A 9,811-nucleotide genomic window follows, 5' to 3' on the forward strand; every position below is an offset into this window, starting at 1 on the left:
TAAAACTCAGGGTCTGCTATGTTTTAGATGTGGGAGCCCGAGTCACCTTGCCAACAACTGGAGGTGCCCAGCTAGAAATGTTATGTGCAGAAAATGTAACAGGAAAGGTCATTTTTCAAAAGTATGCAAGGTGTACTCTCCAACAGTTCATGCCATAGAATGTCAGGAAAGTGATGTGGAAAATGAGCACACATATGTTTTTCAAATTGATGATGAGAATGTGACGAAAGATATAAATTATCCTAAATGTGAAATAAGTTTAGATGGGGAAAAATTTAATGTGTATGCGGACTCATGCTCCACTTTTACCCTTGTAGAAAAGAAAGTGTTTGATGAAAAATTCAATAAGCACAATTTGAAGCTTGAGAAAGCAGACATACAACCTTCAAGTTACAATAGGAAACCCATCCCTTTGGAAGGAATGGTCAAGATGAAGATTTCATTTAAAAACAGACACACGGTGGGAAAAGTGTATGTCACTTCACAGGGATCAAGCCTGTTAGGGTGGAAGCACCAGAGAGAGTGAGGAATCAAGCTTGATCCGAACAACAAAGAGCAAGTATTAATTGTAGAACCACCCAGGGTAGGTGCCAACTTGGTCAATGAATTTAAAGATGTATTTAATGAGAACTTAGGCACTTCGAAGAACTACATGCATAAAATAATTCTAAAAGATGGAGCTGATCCAGTGGTGCACAAGACACGCTCCATTCCGCTGCTCATGAGGGAGCCATTGAAACAGGAGCTGGAGAAATTAGTCAAACAAGGGGTCATCAAAGAGATTTAAGGGGCTGCATGGTTGGCGCCCATAGTCATCACAACCAAGGATGGGGGATGGAACATCAGGCTCTGTGTGGACTTGAGAGATTTGAACGCCAACATCCTGGTGGACAGATTTCCCCTACCTCGCATTCATGAGATGCTTAGCACTATTCAAGGGGCCAAGTTTTTTAGTGTCCTGGATCTCTCATAAGCGTATTATCAAATAAAGCTCCATCCATAATCCCAACCATTGACGGCATTTACTACTCCCTTTGGGAACTTCAAATTTCTAAGGATGCCATTTGGGTTGGCTTCTGCAGCTGCAGCATTCCAAAGGGTGATGCAACATGCACTAAGAGACTATAAGGAAACAATGTGTTTCCAGGACGATATTTTAATTTTTGTATCAAATGAATGCTAGAAAGGTCCTGGAAAAACTAAGAGAGATGTGGGGTTCACAACTAAGGAAAACAAGTGTAAACTAGGCGTGACCTCTGTGGATTATCAGGGACATACAATCTCAGAGGAAGGTATCAAACTGAAAATTAACCTAGTGAATGCAGTTAGAGATGCCTCTACCCCCACCAGTATGGAAGAGATACTCTCTTTTCTAGGGTTAGCAGAGTATATGTCTAAGTATATCAAGAATTTTGCAACAATGTCCTAACTGCTCAGAGACTTGGGTAAAAAAAAAACATTTTTAAGTGGGGCAATGAACAAGAGATAGCTTTAACTAAAATAAAGCAAGCCATTGTAGAAGCTCCTTTCATAGGAAATTTTCAGGTTGAAAATGACACCATAATCATGACGGATGCAAGTAGCAAAGGGATTGGGGCCACTCTGGCCCAAAGGATCAACAATAAATTGAAAGTGGTCGCATTCGTCTCAAGAACGCTTACAGGGGCAGAAGTCAACTACTCCACAGTAGAAAAAGAGGCGCTAGAAGTGTTTTGGGCTATCAAACATTTTGAATTCTATGTGTGGGGTGTGCCATTTAAAATACACACCGACCACAAACCCCTGGTATCAATGTTTTAAAAAAAAGACATGGAGAACATGATCCCGCGCATAGCTAAATGGTTACTTGGTCTACAAGGATTCATCTTCAGGACAATATATATTCCTGGTCAACAAAATAAAGTAGCCGACTATTTGTCAAGATCTCCGGTGGAAGGAGATAATGAGGAGAACATAAAAAAAGAAATAGTTATGGAAGTAAATCTAGCAGCTATTTCAAAAGAACAATGGGACGTTCACATGGAACAAGACAATTGTTTAAAAAAAGTGAAGGACTACATAGTAAGGGGTTCGCCCAACAAATGCAAAGAACTTGAGGCAGATGTCCAACCTTTTTGGAACGTGAGAGAGGATCTCTCCATAGAAGGAAGTTACCTATTGAAGTCTGGGAAACACATTCCTCCGGAGGCTCTAAGGAACCACATAATTGATTTATCTGATGAGGGCCACTTGGGGCGCAGCTTAAGTAAAGCCAGACTTAGAGCAGAGTACTGGTTCCCAGCAATGGACAGAGATATAGAAGAGAAGGTTAAAGATTGCCATGCATGTGGCTTAAGTGACAAGTCCAAAGTTATTAGACACACACCCTTAATACCAGTGGAAGTACCCAGCACTCCATGGGATAAGCTAGGTTTTGACATAGCTGGTCCATTACACATGAGAGGATCACAGGAGTGGTATGTGTGGGTACTCATTGATTACCATTCCAACTGGATTAATCACAAGTTTGTTCAAAACATCAATACCAAATCATTTATCGCATTCCTCTCAGAAGTTTTTTCAAGAGAGGGCATTCCTTCAACCATAATCACGGATAACGTGCAGCTAGTCTCTGAGGAGATGAAGGAGATTTTGAAGGATAGCTCAATTAAACACATTCGAACCCAGCTGTATTGTCCTAGAGCGAACAGAAAAGTCAAAAGAGCGAATCGAATGCTGAAGGAATGCATACAATTAGCTGCTAAGTCAGGGAAACATGTTGAAGATTCTGTCAGAAACATGTTATGATCATATCACACTACACCAAATCTAACGACAGGTCACTCACAATTCGAACTTCTAAGAGGAAGAAAAGCAGGTTCAAAATTATCTCCAAATTGGATGGGACCAAAAGAAAGCATAGAAGTCAACCAAAAAGAGTTCAGAAGAAAAATAATATACAAACAAGACAATTACAAAGCGAGGTATGATGAAAAGAAAGGTGCATGAGAAAGAAGCTTTGTTCCGAGACAGCCGGTATACATCAGAAAACCAGCCAAGTTCAACATGAGTGAAGAAAAAAAATTTCTGAAAAAAAACATCAGGGAAGTCAGGAAAAACGTAGTCATCCTTAACAATGGTAAAATGTGGAGCCAAGACCAAGTTGCACCTGCCCGAGAAAGGGATTCCAGAAGTGAAGTGAAGTGAAAAGCATTTATAAAGCGCATCGTACACTGTACAGTTTCTTGGCGCTGAAACAGAAGGACAGTAGGTCGCTACCTGGGCAGTGTGGGAGAGAAAAAGGCAAGACACAGGAGTGAGGATAGAGAGGAGTGAGGGGGACCGGGGGGAGGGGAAGGATTTTCAATTCTAGTTATAGGCTAAACGAAATAGGTGAGTCTTAAGGAGGGATCTGAAGTGAGTGTAGAGCGGAGCCGACCTTATGTCCAGGGGGAGGGCGTTCCAGAGAGAAGGAGCTAGGAATGAGAATCTTAAACCTCCCCATTTCTTGCTCTTGACTCTGGGGACTTTGAGAAGAGCCAGGTGAGCAGAGCGCAGATTACGGGAGGGGACATAAGGATGAATGAGCGAGGAGATGAACGCACGGCCTGAGCCTGCCAGAGATTTGAAGACGAGGCAGCTTAACTTGAATTTGCAGCGTGCGGAAACAGGGAGCCAGTGCAGAGATTTTAGCAAAGGGCGGGTGTGGTGGTGCCTCGGTTGATGGAAAATGAGGCGGGCCACCTGGTTCTGAACAAGCTGCAGGCGTTTGAGTTGGTATTCAGGGATGCCAACGTACAGGGAATTGGCATAGTCAATTCAGGAGACGACTAATGCCAGGAGAGCCAGGGTAAGGGCCTCAGTGGTAAGGAAGCGCGCAATTTTGCGGATTTTGCGTAGTTGGAAGAAGCAAGAGGAAACAGTGGCATTTATCCCAATGAGAAGTACAGTCACCCCACAAGGGTCTTGGTAGTGAAGTGTGTAGGGGGAAAATAGGATCTAGATCCAGATGCAAGCCATACTGGCACAAAGATTATGACATATATTGAGAGGTTTCCTCTATGTACGGCTAAGTTACATTATTCTTTACAGGTGGGGTCTTCTGCGCAAGGCCACTGTTGTTTCCCCTTTTCAGGTTCTCCTCCCTTTCTTCCCTCTTCTCCCCACCCAGCTCCTCCTTTCCTCCTTTCCCACCTTTACTTCCAGGTGAGGCTCTCCTGTTCTGTGTTTGAAAGGGAGATTGATTATAATATTTAAGTATGGGCGTAAAATCCGTTCCGCTCGCGGATTTTGCGGATTTTCGGTAAATTCGCAATCCGCGAGATTTGCGGATATCCCGCAAAATCCGCAAATTCGCACGCAGCGGATTTTTTTTTTCTTGGTGATACAATTTTGCGGCGCGCGGCGATTACTTCCCGTCATTCATCGTTTGACGAGTTATTTTTCTTGATATTTTGCGAGTGCTGCGCCATTTTGGATCTTGCTGCGGGATCCCGCGGGAATTTGGCAAGCGCGATTACGTAATCGCGGCTTGCCAACTTTTACAGCGAGAGTTTGTCAACGCGAGTACGCCGTGATCACGTATCGCGGTACTTCGCAATTGCGAGCTATGAGATGCGGCGAGCAGCAACAATCTTGCACTCGCAAAAATATAAAATTTGCAATTCTGCACAAGAAATCCACCAGCAAGCAGCATAAACCTTCTGGAAATGATGATTTTTCTCTGAATAACTCCTCAGGTTGACATTTGCCTGCACTTTTTTTGCGAGGAGTCCATTTTGGGAAGGGGGTGGGGTGGGAGGAAGGAAGTGCCCCACAGTCTCCAACTTCCTGTTCCTGTCCAGCAGGCTCCTCCCAGTGCTTTGTCCATCTCCTGGTCGCTTTTCATTTGGATCTGGAGCTGGAAGGATTACTTTTTGTGGATGCTGCTGGATATTTGGATTTGAGGCCCTTTTGACTTTCTTTGGATCACTTTTGGATTAGAAATTTCACAAGTAAGTTTGTTTGGGGCATTACAGTTGCTGCAACTACAATTTTGGAATTTTCGATTTTTGGGCTGTTTTGGGGCCTTTTGCCCAGGGGTACTCAGTGGTGGGTGCACGGAGTCTTTCTGTGGGGTGTTTTGAATTTAAACATCATGGAGGGGCTGGATGGCTTGGGATTGTGCTGATTTTTCTGTGATTTTCGTTTTTTTGGCCTGTTGTGGCCTTTTCACCCGGGGTAGTGAGTGGTGCATGGGCCTAGTCTTTCTGTGTGTTGTCTTGAATTTAAACATCATGGAGGGGCTGGATGGCTTGGGATTGTGCTGATTTTTCTGTGATTTTCGTTTTTTTGGCCTGTTGTGGATAGGCCATGTGGTTGGGGCCATTTTGAGTGCTGCTACAGGCCCTGGCCATGTGCTGTGATGGAGGGGGCCATTTTGAATGCAGGCAGTGTTCTCAGGCCTGCACCCATTTTGCCTAGCTTTCATCCATTATGCCCAGGGGTAGTGAGTGGTGCATGTCCCTAGTCTTTCTGTGGTTTGTCTTGAATTTAAACATCATGGAGGGGCTGGATGGCATGGGATTGTGCTGATTTTTCTGTGATTTTCGTTTTTTTGGCCTGTTGTGGACAGGCCATGTGGTTGGGGGCCATTCTGAGTGCTGCTACAGGCCCTGGCCATGTGCTGTGATGGAGGGGGCCATTTTGAATGCAGGCAGTGTTCTCAGGCCTGCACCCATTTTGCCTAGCTTTCATCCATTATGCCCAGGGGTAGTGAGTGGTGCATGTGCCTAGTCTTTCTGTGGGTTGTCTTGAATTTAAACATCATGGAGGGGCTGGATGGCATGGGATTGTGCTGATTTTTCTGTGATTTTCGTTTTTTTGGCCTGTTGTGGACAGGCCATGTGGTTGGGGGCCATTTTGAGTGCTGCTACAGGCCCTGGCCATGTGCTGTGATGGAGGGGGCCATTTTGAATGCAGGCAGTGTTCTCAGGCCTGCACCCATTTTGCCTAGCTTTCATCCATTATGCCCAGGGGTAGTGAGTGGTGCATGTGCCTAGTCTTTCTGTGGGTTCTCTTGAATTTAAACATCATGGAGGGGCTGGATGGCTTGGGATTGTGCTGATTTTTCTGTGATTTTTGTTTTTTTGGCATGTTGTGGACAGGCCATGTGGTTGGGGGCCATTTTGAGTGCTGCTACAGGCCCTGGCCATGTGCTGTGATGGAGGGGGCCATTTCGAATGCAGGCAGTGTTCTCAGGCCTGCACCCATTTTGCCTAGCTTTCATCCATTATGCCCAGGGGTAGTGAGTGGTGCATGGGCCTAGTCTTTCTGTGGAGTGTCTTGAATTTTAAACATCATGGAGGGCCTCGATGGCTTGGGATTGTGCTGATTTTTCTGCGATTTTCGTTTTTTTGGCCTGTTGTGGCCTTTTCACCAGGGGGTAGTGAGTGGTGCATGTGCCTAGTCTTTCTGTGGGTTGTCTTGAATTTAAACATCATGGAGGGGCTGGATGGCTTGGGATTGTGCTGATTTTTCTGTGATTTTCGTATTTTTGGCCTGTTGTTGTGGCCTTTTCACCAGGGGTAGTAACTAGTGAGTGTTGCATGTGCCTAGTCTTTCTGTGGGGTGTCTTGAATTTAAGCATCATGGAGGGCATGGGATTGTGCTGATTTTTCTGTTTTCTTTCGATTTTTTGGGGGTGTATAACTGAACTGATGTTCCTCTGTCTTCCATTGCTTTTAGGTGCACAAGACTCAAGAGAACCACCAGCAGTGCCAGGAAGAAGTCCTGCAGCGGTGTGTGTGTGCAGCATAACGTCACGCGACGTCACGTCTGGCCTCAGACAACTCTACAATTCGTGCAACTGTGGCCTGCTGTCTGACCTGCTCTGAAGAAGATGGCCCCAAAAAAAGGTATCCGTAGCTCCTCTAGCAAGAAAGTTGCTAGTAAGGAGCAGAAGAAGCGAGTTACCAAGGAGGCTGGTGTGCCGGCCGCCGCGTTTTTTGGGAGCAAAAAAAAAAGTACGCCTGCAGCAGCAGCAGGATCTGCTGGGGACCAAGCTGGGAGCAGCACCCCCGCTCCATTGGGTTCAGTGCCTCCACCACCACGCCAACTTAAGTCAAAGCCCTTGAGTGCTTCAGAGGCAGTCAGTGTACTTCTTCAATCACCATCGACCAGTGATGTTGGCTCATCGCAAGAAAGTAGCAGCAATGTCCCTGAATCAACACAGGTTGTTGTAACTCATCTGACAAGTGTTGAACAACCACAGCCGCAACAACAACACCATGTGCAAGTACAAGCCCAAGTACATGTGGAAGGAGAGGCAGTGCAAGGAGATGCGCAAGCAGAGGTGCATGGAGGGTCACAAGTGCCCACAATAGTTGTTCCTCCCGAAGTAGGGGCACATCAGGAAATTGACAATCAAACCGAGGTATCATCTGAGGAAGCCACTCCTCCTGATGATCATTCATTGTCTTCCACATCCCTAGCAAGGAAAAGATCAAGGGGGGTGTCTACATCTTCTTCAAGCCCACCTCCTTCTGATGATCTTAATCTGGATGAAGATTGGGAACCATCATCACGGCAGTCTGAGAGTGAGGCACACCATGATCTGACAAAGATACCTAAGCGTAAAAGGAAGGTCGTCGAAAAACTCATAGCTATGGAGTGTGATGAGGCTGAACAAGAAGTGACGGATACTGCTGCTGATGAAGCCTCTCACGATGACGACGAGCCAGTCATCATAAAGGTCACTGCAACCCCAGCGGGCATGCAGCAAAGAGACATTTTGACCCTATCCCGAGAAGCTGCTGAGCGTGATGATGATGTCGACGAGGAGGCAATGGAAACACAACAATCATTGGATTTGGAGTTAACTAGTACACCAACACCTACCGCTATCATATTTCTTCCTCGCAAGAAGGGACCTCCATCCACCTCGACCTCAATTAGTGGTGGTGACAGTGCAAAATGTACTAAAGTTCGGCAATCCACATCCTCCACTTCATCTGGCATTAGCAGCAGGACCACCACCACCAGTATCGCCGCCTCCTCCGGCCCCCAAAGACATTTCAAGTCTCCAGTTTGGGACTTCTTTAGTGTTTGCCCAAAAAAGGAAAACATAGCCATTTGTAGCATTTGTAAGCTTCAAGTTAGTCGTGGTAAGTTTGGTACCAACTATGGTACCGGAGGCCAGAGAGGTCATCTTAGGAGAACGCACGCTGTCCAATGGTTTGCGCACCTAGAGGCGATCAAGGAAGCCCGAAATGCACGCAATGAAAACATTGATTTTTCATCTGATGATGACGAGGAGGAAGAAGACGATTCAAACACTTCTCTTACACCCAGTACCCCTGTCAGCAGCACACCCCATGTGAGCCACACTAAGAGTGTGGGAGAGAGTGAGACACCAATGCGAAAAAGTTCATCAGCGAGCGTAACTGGGTCGAAGATATCATCATCATCATCCCGTAAATCCTTGGTCCAGGGCAACATTAAAAAGATGTTGTTTACAGAAGCGCAATATGAACGCAACCACCCACTGACGCGTCTGTATAACACTAAGCTGGCTAAAATGCTAGCTCTGGACCTTCTCCCTTTTTCTTTTGTAGAAGGGGTTGGTTTTCTAGAATTAGTGGCAGCGCTCTGCCCTAAATGGAAGGTTCCTAGCCGGTTCTATTTTGCCCGAGTTGCGGTTCCGGCACTACATGAAGATGTTCTGGAGGTGATTGGGGCAGCTTTGCAGAAGAGTGCTGTTCACACTATACATCTGACAACAGACATGTGGACCAGTGGCGCAGGCGCTGATTACATGTGCATCACTGCACACTGGGTCTCTTTTTCAGGGGTTAAAGCAAAGCTAAACGCAGGTGTTGACCCGGACATTGTTTTTAAAGCTGCTCGGAAACATGCAACACTAGCCATGTTTGGTTTGGAGAAACGTCACACAGCACAAAACATTTTGGATGTCTTTAACACAAAGGTCCTTGACTGGCTGTCCCCAAAAAAACGCCAGGTTGGTTATGTTTCCACGGACAATGGCGCCAATATAGTTAAGGCCATGCAGCTGGGTGACTATTTCAGAGTGCCGTGTTTGGCGCACTGTATAAACCTGGTTGTCAAAAAATTCTTGGGTGATAAAGACAGTGCAGCGTACAGAGTAGTGGAGACCTGCCGAAAAATGTGCAACCATTTCAGCCATTCTTTTAAGGCCCGGAAGCATCTGAGGAGCCTGCTATATGAACGTCAAATGCCAGTGAAAGCACTCATCCAGGAGTTGGTAACACGTTGGAACTCAACCTTCTACATGCTTGAGAGTCTGTATGAGCAGTATACGGTACTCGATCACTATTTCTTAATACAGGGTACAGCTCAGAAGGAGGACCTGAGGATGGGTGCGGCGCAATGGAACATAGTTAAAAGCCTGACACGCATGCTTTGTCCTTTTGAGTTCTTCACGCGTGCAGTCAGCAAGGAGGACTGTAATTTGGGAAAAGCTATCCCATTGTTGTACATGCTGGAGCACCAACTGAAGGAGGTGTGTTATGTGTTTGAAAAAGATGAAGAAAACCAAGACCCTTTTGTTCTGGCTGAGAAATTATTAGAGCACCTACAAGGTGATGAACGTCTTAAAATGATCCACTCAAACCAGCATTACATTTGTGCTACTATTCTGGATCCACGCTACAAAAAGGCGCTGGCAGGCCAAGCATTCTTTCCTTTTGCTGATGAAGATGTTACAAAGTACAAACAGTGGCTAGCCGCCTCAGCCAAGAGGTTTGAAAGAGAACGGCAGCAAATTGAAGGAAAAGGTAGTACATCAGCATCAGCAGGCCATTCCCAGTCACAA

The sequence above is a fragment of the Lissotriton vulgaris genome, chromosome 6, assembly GCF_964263255.1.
Source record: "Lissotriton vulgaris chromosome 6, aLisVul1.2, whole genome shotgun sequence".
NCBI lineage: Eukaryota > Metazoa > Chordata > Amphibia > Caudata > Salamandridae > Lissotriton > Lissotriton vulgaris.